Source organism: Sciurus vulgaris (genome assembly GCF_902686455.1).
Source record: "Sciurus vulgaris genome assembly, chromosome: 6".
In the NCBI taxonomy this organism is placed as follows: Eukaryota; Metazoa; Chordata; class Mammalia; order Rodentia; family Sciuridae; genus Sciurus; species Sciurus vulgaris.
In genome coordinates this window covers 160,667,407-160,693,829 of record NC_136466.1, presented here as the reverse complement: position 1 = coordinate 160,693,829, position 26,423 = coordinate 160,667,407, and the positions used below count along the sequence as shown (strand labels likewise).

General features: G+C 42.2%; 1 protein-coding gene and 1 long non-coding RNA gene across 2 annotated transcripts in view; one reads left to right on the top strand and one right to left on the bottom strand.

Annotated features, from left to right (window-relative positions):
- The window catches only part of TRIO (trio Rho guanine nucleotide exchange factor), a 331,715-nt gene that overhangs the window by 53,978 nt on the left and 251,314 nt on the right, over positions 1-26,423 (top strand).
- Positions 2,137-15,090, bottom strand: LOC306664258. Its single transcript, XR_013764688.1, has 2 exons — positions 7,692-15,090; positions 2,137-6,237 (listed from the first exon to the last, which is right to left on the bottom strand). It is a non-coding gene; the product is annotated as an uncharacterized lncRNA (long non-coding RNA).

Below are 26,423 nucleotides of genomic sequence, written 5' to 3'. Positions count from 1 at the left end.
TTCGGTGAGAAAGGCGGGTGGTTCCTGGTACAGACTAAAGCCGCTTGCCAGTGAGTGTGCTCCTCCTCTCTTCCTGTGGCTAGTCACGTCAGGTAGCAGTTTCAGTTGGTATGAACCCATCTGTCATTTAGTGGGCAAATTTTTCTTCTGTTTTGTTAAATGTCTGAGGTTTGGCTGTTTTCAAAGTTAACTAAAAATTCTATTTCCATGTTTAGATGATGTTTTAGGAAATCAATATTCTTTCCAAAATTTTTCTATCTACTAAAAGGAGAACTCATTCTGATCATTTAATTTGTATGATGCTGGGAATCATGCTAGACACATACTCTACCACTGAGCTACACCCTCAGCTCCTGATCTGTTTATTTTTTATAGTAATTTAAGATGATTCTGCTTTTTGTTTTATTTACCTTAAAACAAATGTATTGCAGTAATTAAAATTATACCTAAGCCATAGCAGTTTATTTTTGAAACTAAAACATACTTTTAAATAGGGCTTCTCAGACTGAATTGATTACAGATAAATACATTGCATTTTAGGTGTAATACTTTCCTCAGGTTATATCCTGTAGTTTTAAAGAATATTTGGAGGATTGGTTCTCAGTTTTGAGGATTAAATGTGGCTACTCTGATAACAGAAATTTCCCTGGTAGGTAGGAGGATCTGTGGTTTAAGATGATCCTTTCTTTAGATAAGGGGAGAGTTTTTGGTTTGTTTTAGAATTGCTTCATTTAGTGAGACCTACTCTGAATTTTGCTAACTTATAAATAACTCAAATAAATTACTCATTTTTCTTAAAACATGTTTTCTGTAAACCACAGGCCTACATTTAGATAAAAGCCAAAACCAGAGAAGCGGTTGAAATCTGGGCCAAGAGGTACAGGTGAACCTAGATGGCAGTCATGTTTGCTTTGCTTTGGCAGTTTCAGGCAGCATGTTGAGAACAGGAGTCTTGCCACTGCTCTGTGGAAGTGGCTCAGCCCGCCCGACCTTGCCAGGCAGTTCCTAGTACCTACCTGCACCACCATAAACACGTTGAAGTGATTTTACAAACGGTAGTTCCTGTTGTGATTTCCAATATCTCCATTCTAGTCACTTATAGTTTTATTTTATGACTTTATTTATAATATTTAGGGACCTCTAAGGCAACCCACAATGCAGTGAGAGAGTCGTCTTTGTTTTGAGCCACTAGGGTTTGGGGTGGTTTGTTAGGTGGTAATTAGATACCTGAAACAGCAAGTATATTCCAAACTTTTTATAAGTCGGTGGGTGATACAGAATAGTGGAACTTGTTTTTACATATTCATACATACACACAATTGAACTATAATCTGGTCAATCTAACTTTCAAATGGTAACCAAGTTTGATTATTGTTTTCCTATGCTTGACACTAAATAATTTACTTATTTCCCAAATTCTAATGCATTTTCAAAGAATAACAATTTCCTGAATGGAGGATTTTCTCAGAGAATGTGCCACAGGCTGTTACAGGCAATTTTGAACAGAAATTCCAGATGGCCTTGCCCTGGCACCAGTCCCTGTAGGTGTGTTGGAATAAGGCCGTAGCATCCTAAACTGATTACTGTAAAGGTAACAGAGCTAGCATGTTTATTTTGGTACCTTTGTAAATAATAAATAGAAAAGAAATAGATAACTGACTCCAGGGCCCCCCCCCCCCCCAACACAATCACACAGACTACAAAAGCCTTGCAGGCATATTTATTTTATTTTATTTTTTTGGTACAGGGAATCGAACCCAGGGCACTTAACTACTGAGCCACATCCCCAGGCCTCTTTAATATTTTTATTTAGAGACAGGGTCTCACTGAGTTGCTTAGGGCCTCCCCAAGTTGCTGAGGCTAACTTTGAACTTGTGGTCCTCCTGAGCCACTGGGATTACAGGCGTGTGCCACTGTGCCTTACTCATTTTAATTCTCACAGTATTTATGCTTCATGATCAGATAATCAGATGGGAAGGTGATTTTTTACAGATCTGTTTTCTTGTCAGATATTTCTGGTTTTGTAGTAATGGAGTAAACGTAGTAAGACAAAGATTTTATGTTCATCCGTAGTCTTTATTAAAAATATTTTTTTATATTCTTAGAATAAAAAGTAAAAAATTATAGGAAACAATCTTTAATTTTTTTGTTGTTGTTAACTGTCCAGGATGCTGCTGATATCCTGAACACGTGAATTGAACCCTATGGTCGTGGTGACTGGGCCTCTCTGGGAGAGGCACAGCTCTGCCTACTGTAGGAGGAGCCTCTGCTTCTCTGGGCAGTCACCTGCCCAGGTTGGGTTTTGCAGCTGTTCAAAGCTTCTCTCAATGGGCCAGGAAGTGGGGAGGGTATGACTGTGACTTGTTGGAGGATCACAAGCAGGAATGGTGTGTAAAGTTCAAGGGAAAGCGAACTTTTATTGATCCTGCACTAAAACTGGTAGGTTTTCCTTTTTATTGTTTTGTTATTGTTATATTGCATCTCAGAAAAATGGCTGGTGTGTAAATAAGAGCAACACATGTAGGGAGAATTACAGTCTCTTCTTGGGGCTTTGATGGATGTCTCGCTTGTAGACCTTGATGAGAGTCCTCCAGCCTGTCAGTAGTTGGGAGACTTAAAAGCTGCTCACAGGTTGTGTTTCTTGGGAGATGCTCGTTTGAAATTGTCGGTCATGTTTGACGCCAAGTAAGTATCATCTGCAGTTGTGCTGCTACCATATTTCTCCTTAAAAAAAATACCAATTTTGAAGGCCCCATCCTGTCTTTTCACCCCAGGTAGTCTGGGAGAGGAGTGGAGGCACACTGGGAGTCATGTTCTGTGCCGCAGCCTTGTGGGCTGTGCAGGAGAAGGGGACACTTTTCTCCTTTGTCAGTGGGCACAGTGTGAGAGTGTGACCTTCCTTTCCTTCTTCATGTTGTCGTGGTCTTTATGATTGACGGTGACTCAGTGATAAGCAAGGTCCTGGCATGCTGGGTTACTGGCAGGTAGATGGCCTTTGATGATCAGCTAGGACTGCACGTGATATGGAGAGGTGTGCTTGAGTATAGTGGAAAAAATACCCGACCAAACGGAGATTTAGAGGAATGAATGGTAAAGTGGTTATTTCAAGTAAAGTATTTGGGGAAGAGGTCACCTGAAACAAGACTGTGGTATATTTTTCTGTGAAGTCCTGACCCCTGTTTTCCATTAAAATGACATTCAGATTTTCGGGCACAAAGGTAAGATAATGGATAGAATGTACCATGGAAAGTAAACCAAGGGTGTATTGGTTTACAGGAGACCGTGACCTAGCCAAAGTACTTCATCTCTCTTTGCCTCAGTTTTTTTTTTCACTATAAAATGGAGATAATAATAGTACTGGGCTGAGGTTGTGGCCCATGTGGGCGCTTGCCTCGCATGTGTGAGGCACTGGGTTCGATTCTCAGCACCACGTATAATTAAATGAATAAATAAAGGTCCATCAACAACTAAAACAAAAATAATAGTACTTATTCATAGTACTCAGGCATTGTTCTCATGAGGCTGTGTCCTCTTTCACCATAAGCCTTGCATGGGTGTTAGTAATGCTATTTGGGTGTTCATCAGACTTGGTAGAGATCTAGGGGGCATGGGGGTCACCCCTTGTTCAGTTCTTCCCAGCCATTTCCTGCTTTCTGAATTTCACGGTGGCTACAGTAGAGACAGATGCCAGTATTTGTGGTGCAATGGGAAGTAGTCAGGAATTAAGGAAGGTGCAGGAGTTGTTGTCCTAATTCATCAGTTATCGCCAGAAAAATCCAAAGAACCTCGTTGTATCAACTGCAGCTGCAGGAAGTGTCTGCCCTGGCCTCAGCTCCGCTCCGGGAGGGAGTTAACTGAGCGTGTCCTAGCAAGGCTGCCTTGGCTGTTTCTTTTGTGGATTAGAGATTCATTGGAAAATAGAACACATGACCCAGAGAAAGAGGAATTAAAAATTCATCAACATAATGAAGCAGCTTACTGTTTCATTCAGAAGTGCTCACCCAGCGAGCAGCAGCTCCTAGCAGTGAAGGAACCTCACAAGTGCAGGTGCTCATTTCCGACCTGTGGTTCAGGGTGCAGGTCTATCTGGGGGTCATTGACCAAGGATAGAGGGATAAAAGTCCTGGGCAAAAATAGGAATATTCCAGCTGAAGTTTTGATTAAATTTAAGTACTGAAAATCTCCATACCTTGCTCCATGGCAACTTACTATCTCCGGGTAATTTTTATTATCTGGCCACTGTGTCATTGGAAACATGCAACAATTATCAGTAGTCTAGAATACATCAGTTTTTCCATTTAAAATGCACTGTTGAGGGAAAGAAGCTGCTGCTGCCTCCTCCTCCTCCTTTTTAACTCAACATATTGCTTGATTCATCCAGATCTTGCTCTGTTCTTAAGGACTTGGTATTCTGTGGACTCAGCCTGCAGCCGGTCTCCAGATGTTTCTTATCCTCAGAAGTTTAACTCAATCTTCCTCTCCCCACGAGGCTCTGAGGTCCCACAGCTCCTTTTCTTTAACATCCTGCTTTCCCTTCTGTTCTGGCATGTGCAGAATCTGATGGTTACTTGGCCGCTGCTGAAATTTGTCATTCCATTTTACTGATATCTTTGTGTGACCTGCACCTGACTAAGTACTTATGCACTGTCTGCGTGAGATGACGACTACAGTGTGGAGTGTTTCATGTTATTCCTTGTTCCTGCCCCACAATAAAAAAAAAAAAAAAAAAAAAAAAAAAAAAACCCTGGAGAATAGAAGTATCTATCTGCTATGTATGTGCATTTAAGTTTTTCTCTATATGTTTGTATGCATGTACTACATATTTGCATACAAAATCATTTTACGTATTTTTACAAGATATCCTTTTCAAAAACTTTTCCACTGTCCCCCACCCTCATCAAAGAACACATTATAGAAATGGACAATCAACCTAAGTGTTGAACTGTGGAACTATGGAAGAATAAGAAAACAAATAGATAAATTAAAAAATGAGCATGAGATTTGAATAGATATTTAATAGAGAAGATTTATAGAGGACAAATTAATATCAGAAGGTGTTCAATTCAGTAGTCACTAGGAAAATGTGAATTTAACCATGATGAAATACTACTACCTACTTCTTGAGTAGATTCAATTTAAAATAAAAAATTAATAGTGCCAAGTGTTGATGTGGAGAAACTAGAACCCTCATAAACTTTTGGTGAGAATATAAAATTGTACAGTAAATTTGGAGAACAGTTTGCATCCAAACCAGCAATTCCACTCCAATCTATCTGCTGCAAGAAAAGTGAAAACATATGTCCACACCAGTCTCTCGTACAGTCAGCAGGCTATTACTCCTAATAGCCAAAAATGAATCTAAATGTCCATCAACTGGAACAGGTAAAGCAAAATGTGGTCTGTTATATCCATACAATTAAATTGTATTCAGGTATAAGGTAGAAACTTCTGACACATGCCAATCTGCCTGAACCTGAACATTAGGCTAAGGGAAAGATGCTAGACCAACATATTATGTATCAAGTGATTCCATTTATATAAAATTTCTAGAGAAGACAAAACTAGAGATGCAAAAAAAGATCATTGGTTCCCTTGGACTAGAGGTGGGAGAGGAACTGATTGCAATGAGGCACCAGGGAACGTTTGGGAGTGATCAGTGTTGAAGTTTGGCCTGAGAATGCCTCCATACTTTTAGTCTTTATATAATGTGCTGCAACTAACATAGTATCTTAGACTAACTAGACTTAGTAACAGGGAGCTGAGTCTCCACCAGTCACAGCAGCCGAGCTTTAGCTAATCACGGATAGCCAGCTGGTCAGGCCATGTTCAGCTAAGGCAAATGCCTACCTGCAACCAATCAGTCTGTTCCTGCACCTGATTCTGGTTTCGGTTCATAAATGCTGCCTGTTAGAGTTAGGGAGCAGAGCTGTTGGAACCTCTGCTGGTGATTTGCAAATTGTTCTTTGCTCAATTAAACTATGTTAAGTTTAATTTGCCTAAAGATTGTAACACAAGTATTCTAAATCTGGATTGTGATGCTAGTTGCACAACTATTAATTTACTTAAACTCAGCAGTCCACTGAACATGGATGAATATATTTTAAATAGTGCAATCGGAATTTATTTGATGGATTGCAGTTTACAGAACTACTTGCTACTTGCTGTCTCATCATATTCTAAGAGGTATATGACATACCCATTTTTTAGAAGGGGAAACTAAGGCCCAGTGTTGTGTCACTTCCAGTTCTCAGAGCTAGTAACTTGTAGGCCAGGTGGCCATATTCCTGTGTTCTGATCGCAGCACCTTATCTGCTGAAACATGTCAGCTGTATAGCGTGTGAATCTCACCCCAGTAGACTGCTTCATGCCCCGTAGTAAAGAACATACCCTGCACATCTTTTATGTCAGGAACTATATTTGCCATTGTTTCTTAAAATTCACATTTGAACATTTTAGAACTACGTTGAAATGGCGTTGCTGGTGTCCACCCGTGTCCTCTTCACTGCGCTTCAGCAGCCATCTCATGACCTGACGTGTTTCCTGTTTCCCACTTCCTGCGTTATTGAGGGCCAGTTCCAGTCCTCATAGTGTTTCTTCTGTAACTACTTCGGTGTGGTGCCAGTATTTTAAAATGATTGCCTCCGTTCTGTCTGTTTTAAAGTGATTGCTTACATTCCATTGCATGTACCAGGCTGGGTCAAACCAGTGTTGGTCCTTGATCAGTTAGGTTGGTTCTTCCATACTGCTCTGGTGAATGAACCTGCAGCCATCACCTTTTCAGATAAACCCTTTCCTGAGCACTCTGTGGCCTCGAAGAACTCTGGTTTGAGGAATTGTGTAGCAAACTCCAAACTCTCTTTCTCTCTCTCTCTCTTTTAATACTGGGGATGGAATCCAGGGGGCACTTAACCTCTGAACCACATCCCCAGCCCTTTATAAAAATTTTTTACTTTGAGACAGGATCTTGCCAAGTTGCTTAGAGCCTTGGTAAGTTGCTGAGACTGGCTTTGGACTTATGGTCCTCCTTCCTCAGCCTCCCGAATAGCTGGGATTATAGGTGCGCACCCACCACATACGGCTAGACATTTTATTATTTTTTAAAAAATGTTTTAACACATACTCTAAGAAACAAGATTTAACAGAATTCACACTCTCCGGTCTTAGTGTCAGAAAGATTTTGAAGTGCTTCTGCACTGAAGAATTGGAGGATAGGAGTGTTACAGTAGCCCTCAGAGGGGTGCCAGGGCCCGGCTTCTCTCTGAGCTCCTGCACACGACACACCCTGTGTGTGGGCCCAGCACCTGGCACATGGCACAGATTGGGTGGGCTGTGGGCTGTGTGCTGTGAGAGTCCCTGGAAGAGCCCCGCCAGTAGACAGATGGCTACAGCGAGGTAAGGTGCACAGGCCTTGGGAGGCAAGACGGGGGTGGCAGGATGGAGGGGGCAACAGGTGAGACCGGAGGAGCAGGGGGACCGCTTGGTGGAATTTCAAGGGAAGAAGTTAGATGAAGGGGGAGGCTTGGTGCAGAAGGTCAGAAGCATGAAATGGCAAGAAGAAACTTTCAGGAAACTCTTAAGACAGACAGTAGAATGGTCCAATGTAACTGCGATGTTGATATGCGAATACACGACCAGTGAAACTCCACGTCATGTACAGTCACTAGAATGAGTTATATTCCACGTGTGCATACTATGTTAGGGTGCACTGTACTGTCACGTATGTCTACAAAGAACAAATGATTTTTTTTTAAAAGAAATTCTAGGCCATTTCTCAGAACAGTGTTTTGTTTGACTTCTTCATTAGCAGATGTAGAAACTGAGTCTAGAGAGGTTGTGACTTGCCTGAGGTCACCAAGGTAATTGTTGGGTGAACCCAGCCAACCTGGATGTGGCCTGCTTTCCCCTGCAGAGGCCCCATCCCAGTTTGTAGCCCTCTGTCTGGTGGCCCCTAACCCTGCTGTCCAGGTGTCCTTTACTCACACCGGCATTTATCAGAGGCCTACTTAGGGGTCTCACCTTTTCAGGTCTGTGGAAACATCTGGGATGTAAATTTGCAAAATTTGGGTTTTTGAGGGGAAGGAGTAGAGTGGTACAGGGAATTGAACCCATTGAATGACATCACCCAGCCCTTTTTTACTTTTTATTTTGAGACAGGGTCTCACTAAGTTGCTGAGGCTGGCCTTGAAAACTTGGATCTTCCTGCTTCAGCCTTTAGATTTGCTGGGATTACAGATGCCACTGAACTCATCTATTTGTTTTTTCTAAATCATCTTTCAAGTTTTTTGAAACGATGTCTTCTTGTTTCATTATAACTTGGGGGAAAAACATGAAAGAAAAAGGAGCTAATTTAAATTTTATTTTAATATAAATCACAGATCTCACCCTTACTTTTCATCAGTTATAATGATATATATTTAAAGTTTCAACTTACTTGGTTCAACCTTATTTATTGTCCAGTAATTCTTAATTCAATCAAAATTAAAATTTGAATTCAGCAAAAATGAGGTAGACATGAAAGGATGATCTGTGATTAAGGAGTTCATCTGAGCCAGGTGCTGTGGCACGTACTATAGTCCCAGTGACTTGGGAGGCTGAGGCAGGAGGATCTAAAGTTTGAGGCCAGCCTCAGTAATTTAGCAAGGCCCTAAGCAACTTAGTGAGGCCCTGTCTCAAAACATAAAAGAGTTGGTGCCCCTGGATTCTATGCCTGGTGCCAAAAAAAGAAAAGAAACTATTGATTTGCGTTCAATCCCCGGTGTTTAAAAAAAAAAAAATCCATCTGTTCTTCTTTTGTCCTTCCATCAACCTCCTTCCATCCTTACCCTTTCCTTCCTGAGGTCTCTTCCCCCGACCCTCCTCTCTTCTCATCTTCCCATCTTCCCCACTCCTTTCTATAAGTCTGCCACCAGCTCTTATGTCAAAGCTTGGATCTGTTCCCTTGATACTTTGGGGGAATTGCCCGAGTTTCCCGTTGGCACCTACTAAGAGAGTAGGTAGAGTCTCTGAGGATTCCCTGTAGCTGCAGAAGGGGGTCACATTTGTGTTATTTTCTGACCTTTCGACTATATCTTTTTCTGAGTTTCCAATGAGAACTGTACATTATAATTGAGCCAGTGATACACATTTTCCACAACTGACAAAATAATTTTCTCAAAAGGGGAAAAATCAGAAGAGATTTTACTGTCTCACAAAAATCCATCATCTCAAATATTTGATATAGTTCAACTATTAACATGTAATACTTTGGGTCTGCAAAATGCTTAGGAGGAATAATGGGTACTTCAGGACTGTTTATATACATACCTGGCATAAAAGCCCATCTTTGGAAATGGTTTACTATTGCTAACTTTAAATGTTCTAAAGCAGGCATTGCCATAAATTTGCCTCTGCTATGAATTTCTCTATAACAGAATATTCTTAAGCAGCAATTAAAATATGAAACAATGAAATATTTTGTCATGGGTGCCTGAAAGTATAAAATATTAGAACACCATCACCAATGGAAGTATATATAGAACTTTCTAGTACAAACTTGATTATGTTCCTTTGTGTATAAAAATTTAAGTTCTGTTCTTTAGAAATTAGACATTTCTGCATAGAGGTATTAAGAGTTTGTTCCTAAGACATGGAATACAGAAGTATTTTTAGTACTCTGATAAAATCAATACTACAAAGAAAAAATTCTCAATGAAATAAAAAGTATAAAGAGAAATATAGAAGGTAAGAGTTGCAATGTGTTAATTATGCTATGTAGAATACTCAGAAAAAGTAGGGTTTTAGGTAGATAATGTGAACCTAGCTTCGCTCCCTTCAGGGACCTACAGGCTTGTTTTTGAGGAGCAGGTGGGTATATTCCAGCTCACCCAGGTCTGTTGACTGGTACCTGAATGAGCCTGTGGGTCCTGCTGAGGTCACACCCAGCTTAGCCACCATGGGCTCCTGCTGAGCTTCAAGAGCTCCAGCCTTCTCTGTACCATACCCACCCCAAGCCTCTGGTCAGTCTCCCAGTGCCTCACTTGACCGAATTTTAAGAGGGTTGGAGTTCTGTCAGTTTTATCCTGAGAGGCCTCTTTTTCAATTAAATGGTTTTCAGTCGGTAAATCACTTGTTGAATGATAGGTAGATAATGCATGTGGGGGGTGGGGTAACAAAGAAGACTAGGACATAATTCCTGGAAATAAAAATAGAATCATCAGGAAACATGAGGAGGCACTTTGTATCTCCTTTTCTTTATTGTCAAAAACACTATTGATAATGTAGTTTTATTCTGTAACAATCAGCTTGATATTATCAGAATAGTCATTAATCCTTGAGTAGGGGAAAAAAGTAGAAAAAACCCTTTGCCTCTAATTAGGTACAACCATCATTCCTTCAAGTGTATTCTCTGTGACATAATTCAATATTTGAACATGAAATGCACAGAAATCATTTACATAGGAGGAACAAGTTTATTTTCTGGATAAAAGAATTATACCAGAGTAGACTCTTGATATTTTAAGTATTTGAAAAAAATAAGTTTTGATTGCTGGTTTTAAATGATGTTTTGTTTGCTAAAATATACTTATTTTAATGTACCTATTTTGTTTCAATATATGTATTTTAATGTACTTATATTTTAATACAAAATATTAGCAAAAAAATTGTCGACCTTATCCCTCAATTTGACCTGCCCCTACCTTCACCTTGCAAGGACACATATAGCTTTTCTGAAAGTTTGTGACCAAGGTCCACAGAGTCCCTGGAGGTGAATCATGGCGGCACTGGCACCATGCAGAGAAGGTAGTATGGGTTTTCCTTTCCTCTCCAGATGCACCCACTAGCCCAGGCATGTGTGCTGCTTTCATTCAGCCTTGGGTATCTCAGGCATGCCGGATGTTTTACACACCTGTCCAAAGTTTAAATGCTAGCCAGGGCCAATAAAAATGAGTGCCAGAGGAAGAGCTAGAGTGGTTAGTAGGTAAAAATTGTTGGTATTACTGAAGGAAAAAGAAAGAAAGCTTTTTTTTTTCCCCAGAAGATTGGGATTGAAAGACCAAAGCAAATGACTCTGTCTTTATCCTGACCAGGTACATCAAGTCTCTTGATTGTAGTCAGAAAAGAAGTTGGGTTTGTCCCTTAGTGCTTTATATTTTAATTTACATTTCATGGCTTTGGATATAATTTGGGACAACTTTTGGGAGAGTGTTTCTCATGACCTATTTGTAAAGTACTCATACTAGTTCATTTATTTTCTGGTAATTAAAAAAATAAGAAAAACTATGCTTTCCATGTTTGAATGAAGGAAACGGTGTACAGCACGTACATGGCGATATTCAGACTTGCAGCCTTGCATACCATTTAGGATTTCTTGCTTGTGGCCTGAGAAAGTTTTGGTTGCTATTGTTTGATGCTGATGAGTTCAGAATTCAGAGCAGTGAGACATTCCTAGAAGTTTGTGTGCTCTGTGTCTGCCTAATAGAGACAGATGAGAGTGAGACGTGTACCATGTGTTTATAGGGCAGAAGGATTTCTTTTGATGGAGTAAAGGGTAAAGAAAGTTTTTTCTTTCCCTCTAGTCCTTCCTCTTTTCACTCTCTCCTTCCCCCATCTCTTTTCTCCTTTCAAAATATATATTAACCTGATGATTATCTGTTGCTTGCAGAGGAGAGCGACTACTCTGCGTGCCCAGGTGCCTGTTCTCACCAGTCACGCACCATGCTTACATACAGTGAGCTGTGTTACAAACACATTTATGCCCTGCACTTTTACTCTAAGCGCATAATTTCAATAAATTATTGTCTATGTGTTTTAAGATAAAACCATTTCTGTAAATGCTAAATTGAATAATTTGGGAAGACTTGAAAAAGGCAAAACACTTAAAATTAGCTGTCAAGGTAAGCATGGTAGAGACAATTACAAAGAGGAAAGACTTTTGTAAATATCTGTGAGCACTCTTGTCCTTAGACTTCTCAGAGTGTGTCTGTTTCTAGCTCCACTTTAAGGGCTAATATCAGAATTGGCATAGTAGCATTTGTGCAGTTAAAATTGGGAGGAACTTCCATCCAGGGATTTATGCTCTAAGAAAAGACCCCAGTCAAAATGACAGACCAGGACTATTTAAGTGAATTTGTCCTTAAACTTGTGACAGGCAAGAGGAAGAAAGAACAAGGTTTAGTGTGTGTCCTTCCAGGGACTGTATGTTTTAACCAACGTAGTTAAAATGACGTGTCTAGATTAGTGGTGATCACATTGAGAAGGTGAGCTGCATTCAGTCAGTTAAGCTGCATAGAGACCCCCCAGCACTGGGGTTTAGCTGTCAGTGTGCCACCTACTATGAACTGATGATGCTCCTTATTCTTTAAATTATACACGGTAGAAACCTAAGACTGGCCATCTCGTGGGCTGGAAATGGTTTCTTGGTGTTAGTTGTTCTCTACTTCCTTGAAAGATCAGAGGCAAATCCCTCCTCTGGGCCATCCATAACCTAGGAAGAGCCCCTGCAGGGTGTGTGGTCCCACGCCTATGGAACAGCCACAAACTCAGAGTCCCAGACTCCACTATTGCCAGCTCGCTGGGCATTATACTGCCTGTCTTCTGAAAGTTCACAGGTAATCTCAGCTTGGAAACACAAATTAATTGTCTAACATAATATTTTTGCAAAGGTTAGGGGAAAAGAAATCTATTATTGAAAATTCACATATACTGTAGCTCATCAGAAAGTTTGGGAGAACAGAGGAGAAGGGATAATAAACCTTTAATAATACGAAGCAGAAATCAATTCCTTTGTCACTTTGTTTCATCTAATTATTTTTTAATGGATGGTTTAAACCGAGTGTTATATTTCAGTTTGATGATACAAGACTTCATTGATTTGTCTGTGACATTAGTGGATGTGCATGTGTAGACAAAGGATATGTTCTGTTTGGTTCTGACCAAGGTGAAGGAGACAGCTTAGGCAGTGAAGCACATTGTATCCTAAATCATTTGAACTGATTCTTTGATTCCAACTGATTTCTTTGATATCAGCAGATATAGTGATTTTTATTTCCTTTTACAGTTTAAAAAAATTAATATGTTCAGGATAGTTCCTTGAAAAACTCAACTTGGAGGAAGAAAGAATTTAATAATTAATTTAGATAAATATCCTAGATGGTTTTCTGCATTTCTGCTTTAAAGGAGGTGAATTGGAGTTTATCTTACTGGCTTTTAATTTTAGAATTCCAGATCTTCTTTATAATTGCTTTAACCTTAAAAAACTAAAAGAAATCTAAGTGGAAAGCATGAATCTTTTTTATACTGCTAAGTAAGAGTGTTGAATTATAGCAGTAGTTTCTGCCACATTTCCTTTATGAACATTCTTGTGTAGTGAGTTTGTTATTTCTTTGCTGATGCACATTATTAATGCTTATGGGTGTGTATTGACAAATGTTGACTGTGATCTGGAAGTGTAATTACACCTTTTTGATTTTATATTGTACTAGTGAACGTGCTATTGATAAAAACTTGCCTTTCCCTTTTTTGGTTTTCTTTATTTAGATGTGGTGCTTTTGTATATGACTTTGAGCACGTTATTCAGCTTCTCTGAACTTTATATTAAAGGATCCCTGTAATCTCTTTAACTTCAGGATCTGATCATGCCATACACACGTGTGATAACGTGTGTACTAATTTTATTTACAGTTTTACTGATGGTGTGGATTAAGTGCTGCTCTTCCAGAGTGTGCATTGAAGTGGAGTGTGGTAGTCTGATTTTTGTCACTGTGACCAGAGTACCTGACAAGAAGAACTTGGAGGAGGAAAAGTTCAGTTTGGCTCATGATTTGAGAGGATCAGGCTAACTCCATTGCTGTGGGCCCAAGTTGAGGCAGAGCATCCTGATGGAAGGGCATGGTGGAAGAAAATTACTCAGCTCGCGTGGAAGCAGAGCTGGTGCGTGGAGGGGAAAGGTGAGGGAGGGAAGAAGAACCCTTCTAGAGCATACACCCAGTGACCCATCTCTTCCATTCATATCCACCTGCCTACAGTTACCACCCAGTTAGTCCATTCAAACTAGGGTAGACTGACTAAATTATAGCTAATCATAATTCAGTCATTCTACATCTGAATATTGCTGCATTAACACAGAGATGTTTGGGGGACACCTCATATCCAAACCATAACACTAGAAATAAAATTACTAGCCTTTTTTCTAAATAGACAGTAGTGTTCTGAGACTAAAAGCCAGTTTTGAGACTTGTCATTGATGTATGCTGACTGAATTATTTATTTATTCCCTGAATATGAACTTGTGTTCTTGAGTCAATTTGAATCCCAACCCCTCTACTCAATGGCTTTTTGATCTTGGTCATGTTATTTTCTTTCTATTTTAGTCAGCTTTATGTTGCTGTGACCAAAAGACCTGAAAAGAACAATGTAGAGGAGGAAAAGTTTATTTTGGCTCACAGGTTTAGAGGTTCAGTCCATGGTCAGCTGACTCCATAGCTCTAGGTCTGAGGCAAGGCAGAACATCATGGCAGAGACTGTGGCAAAGGGAAGCTGTTCAGGACATGACATCCAGGAATCAGGGAGAACACTACACTCACCAAGGACAAAATCTAAACCCCCAAAGGCATATACCCCCAGTTGTCTACTTTTGCTAGCAACTCCCTACCTGCTTATAGTTACCACCCAGTTAATCCATTATCAGTGGATCAATCCACTGATTGTTATACCTCTCATAATCTATTTCACCTCTGAAAATTCTGGCATTGTCTCACACATGATCTTTTGGGGGACACCTCATATCTAAACCATAACTTTCTGCCCCTGGGCCCCCAAAAGCTCATGCCCATCTCACAATGCAAAATACATTGAGGCCATCTCCAAGAGTCCCACCGTCTTAAGAGTTCCAGCATTGCCCAAAAGCCCCAAGTTCAAAATCTTTGAGTCTCAAGGCAAACTCTTAGCTGTGAGTAAACAGATCAAAAGCAAGGTACATATATCCAATATATAAAGACACAGAACAAACATTTCCATTCCACAAGGGAGAAAAGGATCATAGAAAGAAGGGATGGTATGGAAGCAAGACTGAAATTCAGCTGGGCAAACAGGTCTTCTAGCTCCTCATCCAGCATGGGGCCTGTGGCATCGTGATGTTCTCTTCAAAGGGCCGTATAGCTGCACTCGGTGTCATTGCTGACTGCAGCCCACATGTCCTTTCTGATTCCTGTAGACTTCTGTAGTAGATGTTCCATGTTACTGGCATCTCTCAGTCTTGGGGTTCTGTGCTGCAGCTTCAACTTCCTTCTTCATACATTGTCCTCTCAGAGGTGACCTGTAGGGACTCTGACCCCGATACATTTTGCCTGACCTCCCAGGCTTTTCTTGGAGAATGTGGTGGAAGCCTCTTTGTCCCAACTCCAGTATCTTGCATTCCTGCAGAACCAGCACTATGTGGTTGATGTCAAGATCTGCCACCATCTTGAACTGTACCCAAGCTTCCTAGGACCATTGCTGTAGCAGTTTCTTGGTGTCTGGGTGGTAAAAAACTCTGTAGATCCCCTTTCCAACTAGGCTGCCCCCATGGCCTCTTCGCAAAGGAATTTTTACTTTTGCATCCTGAGCCAGAGATGGGTGTGGTCTCGCTAATTCCTGAGGTGTCCTCAAGCCATTTTTTTGTTGTTGTTTCTGGATAAAGTATTTAGGGTCTCTTTAGTGGCTACAATCTGTTTAACAACCACCGCTTCCTTAGCCCCAGTTTGACTTGTACTTTTCTGGTGAAACTGCTAGTTTTTCAAATCCTGCTCTGCTTTCTGCTCCCAGTTATCACAGTAAACATGGATTGAAGGTGCCAGTAATGCACATGTCACTCCCTGAGTACTGGGCTCCAGTATCCTCCATGAGATTAATTAGACTGTTACCTTCAAATTCAGCCCCGCAATAAGTCTCAGGACGCGGGCAAAATGTAGACATCTGCGTAGACAGAATGTGACGTGAGTGGCCTCTAGTCCAGTGTCAGTAGAGTCCTCATTCTCCTCTTAAACCTCACGAGCCCAATGTTTACTCTCCATGGTCCTGTCAGCATTCTGGTCTTTTAAGTTCCCACCTGACATGCCCATTAATCTCCACTTACCGTATTATAAAGTTTTTCTGGCTTGCATCTCTAAACTTTTCCAAATTCCTGCCAACCAGATCAAAAGACTTCTAAACTACATAGCCACAGTAACAGTCCCACGTCTTGGTAACAATTTCTGCTTCAGCCAACTTCGTGTCACTGTGACTAAAATGCCTGACAAGAACAACATAGAGGAGGAAAAGTTTATTTCGGCTCATGGTTTCAGCAGTTCAGTCTGTGATCAGTCAACTCCATGTGTCTGGGCCTGAGGGAAGGTAGGACACCATGGCAGAAGGCCGTGGCAGGGTGAAGCAGCCTACGACGTGACATTCAAGAAGCAGAGAAATCCCGTGCTTTACGTTTCTCATCTGTAAATTAGGAGTACTAATGTTATTTGCTTTTTAGTGTGAACCTGCAGATTCAGTAATATAATCTGTGCAAAGCTTGGCTCACAGCAAAAGCTTAATAGTGGTTGACTTTTTGGATCACATTCAGGACTTTCTTTATCTCATGATTGTAGCAAGCCTGCACAGAGGTCTCTTGTTCCTTCCATAGTTGGTTAGAATTCTCTAGCCTTCCCCTAGTACCTAGACCAACAATCTGGTTTGACTCTGAAGCTAGTTCAGACTGTTTTCTCTTACAGAGTTTTCAAATGGGTATGGTGCCACTAGAGTTGGGTTTGTCCAGAGCTAGCCATAGAATTCATGCTTGTTAAATCATTATTAATTTCACCTGCTCATTTAATTAAAAACATGTTTGAAAAAAGAAGTGCTGTTTCAAGCAAGACGTTTATTATTTTCTTTTTTGTATTTGCTTAACTTTTTCCGAATTGTTGGTTTTGAGTACCCAACCACTCAGAGAAAACTAAATGATCACCTGAGGATTGATTGTTTCTTTGAAATAACTTTGGTAGAGTATTCTCATATTGCTGACACCAAGTTATTTTATTCCAGTGTGTAATGTAAACATCTATACTGTGGATTTGAGTCATGCCTGTCCATTTTAAAGACCCTGTGTGTCATCTTATTGTTGTGTAATTACACTTGGCATGCACTATATGGGAGCAGCCTTGTAAAGGCACGTCTATCTCTTGACACAACTTAGTGATTTAGGAAAAACTACCTCACAGGGTCCTGAACTTGATCAGTATTATTTGTTTTTTCTCTTTTCTCATCCTGAACTTGATCAGTATATTTGCTTGTTCTCTTCTCTCATCTTGCTTAGTCAAATCCTCGTAATAACCTGAGTGGCAGGAAGCCAGCCTGAGGCCCATGCTCGAAGGGGTGCCAGCGTTTGAATCAACAGCCTGGCCTGAGCACGTAACAGCAGTTAGAAGTCTCCCCTGGGATGCTGAGTGTTCCGGATGTGGGCGCAGAGGACAAGGTTGTGAATTGCTCCTCCAGCATTGTATACCAGGGCGCCAAAGGGTCTAGAGATACAGGTTCGCTGACGATGCATCTGTTTGGGTATCTTTTATATATTTCTTTCCTCCCATTTTTTATTTCAGGATATTTTCTATGAATAGCAAATATCCCAGAGCCTAGAGTTAAAAAAAAACAAAACAACAAACAACCCCAAACCACCACCAAAACATGAGCCCATAGGGTGCTAGGAGCTGCTTGTGTAGAGGGGTGATTGTTCCCAGGCCATTCAGGGGCCACTCTCTCTGTTCTGTCACATAACTGCTGGAGAACTCGTTCCTGCCTCTGTAATCCCCTTTGGGTTACCCTCGGTTGTGGAACTTCTCATCCTCGGGAGGGGTGCGCAGTGTCCACATGGCCTTTACCTTTGCCCACTTCTCCCCTCCCCTGCAGTCCCCAGTGTACAGCTTGCAGAAGGTCGGGATCTAGGGCTCCATGCTTTCTCCAGCTAGCCAACCCCAAATGCAGTTTGCTCAGTCAGACATAGACCGTTGTTAAAATTAGGTTTCTGATTTACCGGAACATTGTCTTTTCTCAAAGATGACAAGGGCACACTTGACTAAATTATTGAAAGAATGTCAGTAGTAAACCAGGAGCAGCTGCTTAAATGTGGGCACCATTCCAGAAGTGTGGGCAGTGCTCATGGGAGCCCGTGGCAACTGTCATCGAGCCCAGGATCCCTGCTGTGAGTTGCCACAGCACCAGTAGGGCTGCACGTACAGGCGTCCACAGCCCGGCACACAGTCATGGCAGTGTCGTTGAAGGCAGCATGGAAAGACGCCTGTCCTTATTTGACTAATGCTGACCATCTGAGGTGTGGGGAAGCACTTGAAGAATAAAATAGATGTTTAAAATCAAGCATTTAAGAATATTCAGTAATTTTGGAAAGAAGACTGCTATACTTATTAAGGTAATCCAGTTGTTAGTGAGCTGACTTTTAATGTAGTCAGAGTTTTTGTGTATAAGGGGAGAGAGTTTCATTTACATGCTCAAGGAATGGTTTTAAAGTGTAACTTTTAAAAAGTTAAGAGTCACCAAGGGGGACATGCTTTCACTGCAGCACACTCAGCTATCAGCTTTAATAAGCTATTAAATGGGACAAAATATCATATTTTAACAAAGGGCACTTGACCCCTTTCTTCTTAGTAGGGTAGATAAGTAAAGACAAATTTGTTTTTGGACAGGCAGAAATTCTGGTCTCTTGGTGCCCTGGGTGGTGATTGAGCCACCACGCAGGCTGTGGGGATGAGGCACTGAAGTTGTCACGTAGGAGCTCAGGGTGGTGCCCGGCAGAGAGGAAGCGTCTAATGAGTGTTAAGGTGATCTTCATAATTTTATTATGAAACCATCACGACTGTCATAGAAGACTGACATTAAGACCACAGAAGAAATATTATTCTAATGATCAGGCATCACTTAGTTTGAAAAAATTTCCTGACTTTTCTAAGGACCTGAGCTTGACTCACTCTCTGAACCATACAGTTGGTATCAAAATAATGAATAAATAAATAAACAAGAATACCGTGTAAGGGAAAAGAAAATCCCAGTCAAGGCTGAAAGGGCAGCAGGTGAGAGGGCGGGCCATGTGCTTGGGGCAGGGTTCTGCCTAGGAATGATGTCAAGGGTTGAGGCTGCAGCTGCCTGGTGCCTGCCTGCCAGTGCTGACTCCTGCATAGTTTCGCATCCAGGCTGGGCACAGCTGAGTTTCTCCACTTGGGTCTCACACGGACTCCAGAGCCATTGTCTGCTCCCCAATCCTGCACTAGATAGAGAACCCACAGTTGGTAAAAGATGGCAGACTGTAATTTCCAAAGGCCAGTGAACTTTCTGGTATCAATAAAGTTCTGTCAGGAGTACTGGGTCTGCTGCAGTGGGGTCCTTGCTGGCTTGGCAGTGCCACCAGCAACATGGCATTCCTCCAGGGCATTGGAAGTGGCCTGTCACTGGCTGGATAGCAGCTCTGCTCAGGGATGCTGTTGCTTTGTGCCTTCTCCTTTAGCTTGTAGGGTTTAACAGTGCTCATGGGAGAATTGCAATTTTTGATGTGTTCAGAGATAAAGAGACTTGCTCTGAGTTGAAATCGGGTAGCTCAGAGTTTGAAGAATTAGGATGAGGCCAATTTTGAGATGTGACATTGTCAAGTGTTAAATGAAAAATACCAGTAGGAGATTACTTTCCAAGTTTAGGGCCAAGAGCTTTGTGTACATGGATGGGGAGATATAAGGAATATTTGTTTTCTTTTCCCTATAATTTCTCTCTTGCAGCTCTTGTTATTCATAAGGCCTATCCAGAAGTCAGGGGTGGAGGCTAGTGCCCCATTTTGGTGCTGGAACAAGATTTGGGCTGTCTCACTAACCACCATGGGAATGCTGTCTCAAACCATCTTGTTTCAGTGTTCAGTCCAAGATGGAGGCTGTTTCAAACTGTGACCCTCGGAGACCCTCTTAGCTTGCAGATTCCCAGTTTCAGTCACATGTCCTTAACACCTGCCCTGTGTGGGGCTGAGCTGCCTCCTTGGGCATATGCCCCTATAAGAGCGCCTGGTGTCACGTGGGCCAGGTCTTTTCCTGCTGTGATGTAGGGTCACCAGTTACTGTGCATGTGCATAATGCTGACTCTGAGACTCTTAGATAGGGCTCAGGACTCTGTACACACCAGTCTGTATGAGGATTTACCTACAAGGACTTTATCTGGAGAAGATAAAATAGACTCATACTTTTTAAGCAGTAAGCTGGGATCAGCATTTTTTAAAAAAATGAGAGATGGATTAGAAGAGTATGGAAGATATCAGAGCTCATTGCACATTCCAGGAGTGCTATGGCTTAGATACAAAGTGTTCCCCAAAAGTTTATGTGTGAGACAATGCAAGAAAGTTTAGAGGTGAAATGAATGGGTTACAAGAGCCTTAACCTAATCAGTACCTTAATCCCCTGATCGGGATTAAGTGAGTGGTAAGTGAAGGCAGATGGGGTGTGGCTGGAGGAGGTGGCTGGCTGGGAACATGCCTTTGGGGTTTATATTTTGTCTGTGTTGAGGGAGGCAGACTTTCTGTCTGCTTCCTGATTGTCATGTTTGAGCTACTTTCCTCCTCCACACCTTCTGCCTTGATATTCTGCCTCACCTCAGGCCCAGAATAACGGAGTCTGTCAACTATGGACCAAGACCTCTAAAACCGCGATCCCCAAATAAACTTTTCCACCTCAAAATTGTTCTTGTTGGGTCTTTTGGTCATAGCAATGAAAAGGCTGACTGAAAGGAGTTACTTTGTGAGTCTGTGGAGTGGGTATATACAGTGTGCATGTGTATTGGGTCACATTGCAAAAGGTGTTTCTTACTGTGAGTCAAGGTCAGGAAAGGTTGAAAGCTGGTAGGAAAGATACTTTGAGTCCTTCTCACCACACCCTCTTGTGATGCTTGGAACTCTTAGTGGGACCCCAGCCAGTAAACCATCTGCTCTGAGCTGAACTAAGGGGAAGCAGTGCTGGGAAGCCTGACCTGCCCTCTCCTGGTTTTCTGCTCCAGACCTTCTTTCCAGGTATCTTTGGGCAGAGCGTAGAACTTTAATTTTAAATAATGAAGTTCTTTATGATTCTGAGGCAGGTATTCATGAGCTCGCCTTTTAAGAAATACTGACTTGCCTTGTACAAGTACTTTAGTTAAATTTTCTTCCTTGTAACACTTCTGTGAGGTGACTTGTTCCTTTCCTCCTTGCCCCATTGTACAAATAAGGACACTAAAGTCTCAGTTGATTAGATTTGATGACTTCCATAAGATCAGAGATGTTTAGAGAAGGACCTGGACTTAGGCTTGGCCAGTGTAAGGCTGTTCTTCCTCTAGCCCTTCTTCCCTGGAGAGGGTCAGATGGCTGGGATGTGAAGGATACATGCTTCTGATTGTGGAGTCTCCCTAAGTGTGTGTGTGTGTGTGTGGGGGGGGGAGATCAAATTGCTAAAACGATAGTTTTAGAGAGCCTCCTTGGCACAAAGCTTTACTGCTGCAACTACCTTTGAGACCTGTACTTCCTGTGAGTGCCCCTGGAGATTTGGAGAGTAAGAGGACAGGTGTCCTGATATATCCCCACCATGCCCTTGAAAAAGTAGTATTTCCTGTGTCCTGTCTTTTCAAGATTGTGGAATGGCTAAACATAGCGCGTGCAGGTCCTTTGAGCTCCTCCAGGAGAATGGTAGAAATGGAATTGTGGGCTGGTGCCCTGCTGTTGGGTTTAGATTTGTGGGGGACAAACCAAGAGTCAGCCCACACTTTGAGGGCTCCTCCTTGGGGTAAGTCTTGCTTTACATTAGGAGGCTGGGGTCTCCTGTTCTTCTGGGGGATGCTGGGAACAACACAGGGTGGAGCAGGTAGCCTAGGCTACTCTGCATGACCCCATGTTAATCTTATTATGTAAAGAGAGGGAGAATAATCTTTTCAAAAGGAGACTACCCCTTCTGATAGTGTGTAGGTGGGAAGTCACATCAGTGGGATTTGTGAGAACAAGAGGAAATCACCAGTTTCCTGGAAGCTGCGTGGTACAGCCATGTGTTTTGTAACCCTAAAGAGGCACTTAATTTTTAATTCGAAGTTTATCATCTCACTGGCTCACATGCTTCCTTCTCTTTTTAAATGTGTGACATTTTATGTTCAAATTTCCTTCTGATTTTAGTCTTAATCTAAGTTTAATTGTAGAGATGTCCTCTTGATATATTTTACAAGTTTTTAGTGTTTAATATTCCCAAACCCTTGACATGCATCCCCAAGTAATGAACTTGATGTACACTTGAACTGAACATAGTATTAATGTAGAGGTGAATGATTTCAGGTGTGGGTTGCAGCCATATTTCTTTGGTATGCCACTATGACCTGTCATTATTTTGAGAATTTGCATGCTTAATTTTGTTTAATGTTTAAGCATTTGTCCATTTTTGGTTTTTTAATGGAAGAAGAAATATTTATTTTGTTTTCAGAAAGGCTGTGAAGCCAAAATCCTACATCATCCTCAGGTTACCTTTATATATATATAGTTTGTTTTAAACAGAAATTCCTTTTATCCTCTTTATAATTTTTAAGACGGAACAAAACTGTAAGTTATGTTAGAGAGTTGTAAGCAATTTTAGGACTTTAGGTTACTCCTGGTGTAATAAGAAAGAAGTCATGGTCAAAATACTGAGAAATGGGGTGTCCCACCAATTTTTAAATGAAGAAAAATATGGGATACCAGAATGTCGAGCATGTATATAGGTAATGATATGTGACATCGTGCTGGATGTGTTGTAAGTAGTTTTAATATCATGTGTAAAAATTGAAGTTTCTTGGTCTTGGACTGCTTGGACTCCCCGAGCCTCAGTTTCCCTATTTCTGAGAATGGAGGGGGCTGCAGGGTGCCCTCACACCAGGCATGGGTCTCCGGAGCAGCTTCTACTCCTGTTGGTGGCCTGACAGAGATGACATGGTTTCTCTGATAGGATCCCACAGGCTACCTACACCTTGCATCTCCGAAAGTTTTACTGGAATCAGTGTGGAGATGTTGGCTCTAATACCCGGGTCAGAAATGATGATTGACTTTTTTGTGGCTGAGGGTGTGGTACAGGTAGGAAGGGAAGGTTTGATACACTTCTCTGAGAAAAAAATCAAAAGAAGATGGAATTAAATTTGTGGAGCTAATTCTGGACTGGAACTGCAGCTCAGTGGCAGGTGGGGCATGTGCTCAGCATGTGCAAAATCCTTGCTTCAGTTCCCGGCTCTCCCCAGCCCTCGAAAGAAGGAGAACTTGGGTCTAGGTGCTTGTTAGTTTTCTGTGCTAACAGATCACCACAAACTTAGCGTCTTACCCAGCACCTGTTTCTTACCACACAGTTTCTTAGGGCAGGTGCTTGGACACTGCATAGCTGAACTTTCTGCTCGGCCTCTCACAAGGCTGAAATAAGCTCAGCCACACAGCGTTCTCATCTGAAGCCTGGGGCCCTGGGACTCACTCCCGTCCTTAGCAGAATCCCCTTCTTTGTCGTGGTAGGACTGAGGCCCCAGCTTTCTTGCTGGCTAGTGGCAGGGGTCACTCTCAGGTCTTTGTCAAAAGAGTACTGCAGAGGGCAGTTGCTTTTTTAAGGCCAGCAGGTCCATCCGTCTGACACCCCACCCTCTTTTGAAGGTTTCACCTATGAGGCCAGGGCCCATCCAGGATAGTCGCCCTTTGATGAATCCAGGTCAACCCATCAGTAGCCCAGTTACGGGAGTGATGTCCCATCGTATTCGCTGGTGCCACACACCCTCCAAAGAGAAGTGTACACAGGACGTGTGACAGTGGGGGTGGATGTCAGGGGGCCATTTTAGAATTCAGATTATCCCAGTACTGGCTACATATTGGTTGAACTCAAGGGAGGAAGGGAGGAAAGAAGACGGGAGGGTGGGAAGGAAAAAGGGAAATAAAGTCAGCTTTGAGTTCCTCTGTGGAAAGGCCTAATGTCCTTTACCTCTGTCACCCAGCACAGTGCATTGACAGAGCAGGAGGGGTGACATTGAAGGAACAGTAAGTGACTCTGGGGACATCTGGTTAAGGCCAGAGCAGACACGGGGGAATGAGGAGGGTGGGCTTTGGGCAGAGGCCTGTAGGCTGGAGACGCGCTCCTCCTAGTGGGCAGGCCCATGTGACCAGCGTGGGAAGTACCGGTCCTTCTAGTTGCTCAGGTTATTTGGTGATGGTAGTGATGTTCCCTGTAGCCAGTGTCACTCGTTTAGGAGAAGGAAACTTCTAGTCCTTTCCTATAAAAATCCCGGTCTTTCCAACTCAGTTGTGTATTAGGATGACTCTGTACCAGCTGCGTGCAGCTTTCTGTCACCGACAAGACTCGTTCAGAAGAGTGGGGAACAAGCAGGACAATTTTATGCAGCCCCAAGTTAGTAAACCAGGAATCTGGACATTAATTTTGAAGCTAATGGTAACTAATGTAAGGGCCTATAGAAGTAGTTTTCTTTTGCACCGTTTTGTTTTATTACAAATTAGCGTTAATTAGAAGCTATCTGGCCTGGAATAGAGGACATAGAATTTCTAATAACTACAGCATTGTAGTTTGACATTGTTCCTGACATTTGGTGAAACATGACTCCTTCAGTGACCAGCCTGTTTAGTCAGTTCCCTTGGTAACCCAGCATTCTGTGATGCGAGGCTCACAGTGGAGGCACCTTGGACAGCACTTGCAGAAGTCTGGAGGAGGAGGAAAGTGCTCTCTGAACTCTCCTTCCAGGGGCTTCAACACCGTGAGCTCAGCGTAGGAGGGGCAGGGGCACAGCAGTGGCATCCGTGGGTGTTCTCGAGATGGTGAAAAGTATAAGAGCGTGTTAAATAAACTCATGACTCCTGGGATCTGAAGAATTGAAGCACACGAGACAGCTTTGGGGAAAACTTGCAGGAGTAGGAAAACACTGTTATTTTAAAAGCTCAGTTTGCCAGCCAGATTTTTTGTTCTACACCCTCAGTCCTTGAGGTATTTCAGGCGTTTTGGTCATTCCACCCTTTATAGCCTCCAGGAGGTGCACGGATGCCAGCAGCTCATACTGTGTCACAAATGTGAAGGGCCCTGACCCTGAGGTCACCACTTGGAAGGGTGAGAGGAGAATGTTTGCCTTCAGTCACAGCATGAGGAGAGAGTGGAGAAGCAGCACACTGTTGACATTTGCAGTAAAGGTCAGGGATGTCCTTTTGTATATGGAAAAGTGAATCCCTGAGGAGCCAGATGGTTGGTTACAGTGTAACCCTAGGTGCCTGTTGGTCTGTCTCATTTGTGATTGTAGAATGAAGATTTTACTACTGACGTGCTCTGGTTTTGTATTGAATGCAGTCAGCTTAGGGAGTGCTTTCTTAGTATTTCTTGTGTTCTTAGGACTGTGTTCCTCTAAGTCCTGGAGGAAATAAAAGAAATCACCTTTGAGCAGTTTTGTTAGGAAGACCTACATGTGAGACACACACTAGGGGACCCAGGGTACTTCCACTGAACTTAAGTAAACAAGTTATGTTGCATTGGATCTGATGAAATCGTACTGGGAAGGTTTGGTTTAAATCATCTGATGGTGACTCTCTTAAATTGCTTATTATTTTAGGTGTGAAATTTGATCGAACAACTTTAGCTTTGATCTTTCCCAATTGAGAGGGTATGGTAGAAGAAAAAAGTTAGGTTTTCTATACAATGGAAAAGTTTCTTATAAGTAAGGTAGAATCTAGTCTTATTGCAAATTAGTTTTGCCAGTAGCTTATGTGCCGTATTTGAAATTCACAACAAATACAGCTCATGAATATTTAGCCAAGTATTCCAGAACAGACCTCTGAGCATCTGTATCTGAGCTGTCCTAGAGTTCAGAGGGAGGGCGTGGGAGGCTGTGTGGAGAGGAGGCCAGTGAGTTGGACCTAGGCAGGGAGGGTTTCCTAACGGAGGAAGTCACACCCCCACTAAGGAAAAAGGGAAAAAAGGGTTTCATTTTTTCACTGCCTGTTAGGTTTGGGGGGGAGGGAGGAATTTTGTATGTATTAATGCGGTTTTAGTCAGCATTTTCACTCCTGTGACCAAAAGACCTGACAGGCAGTTAGAGGAGGAAAAGTTTATTTGGGGACCCAGTTTCAGAAGTCTCAGTCCCTGGATGGCTGACTACATTCCTTGGGGTCTGAGGTGTGGCAGAACATGATGGAGAAAAGAGGCCCAGGCCATCACATCAGGAAAGCGGGGCTGGGGTGTGAGGCACAAGCACAAGGACAAAACACGTACTTCAGAGGCACACCCAGAGACCCACCTCCTCCAGCCACACCCCACCCGCCTACACTTGCCATCCACTGATCCCTACCAAGAGATTAATGACGGATTAGGTGAGGACTCTCATAACCCAGGAAACTTTCCTTCAGAGTCTCACATGTGAGCTCTTGGAGGGGACACCTAATATCTAAACCATTA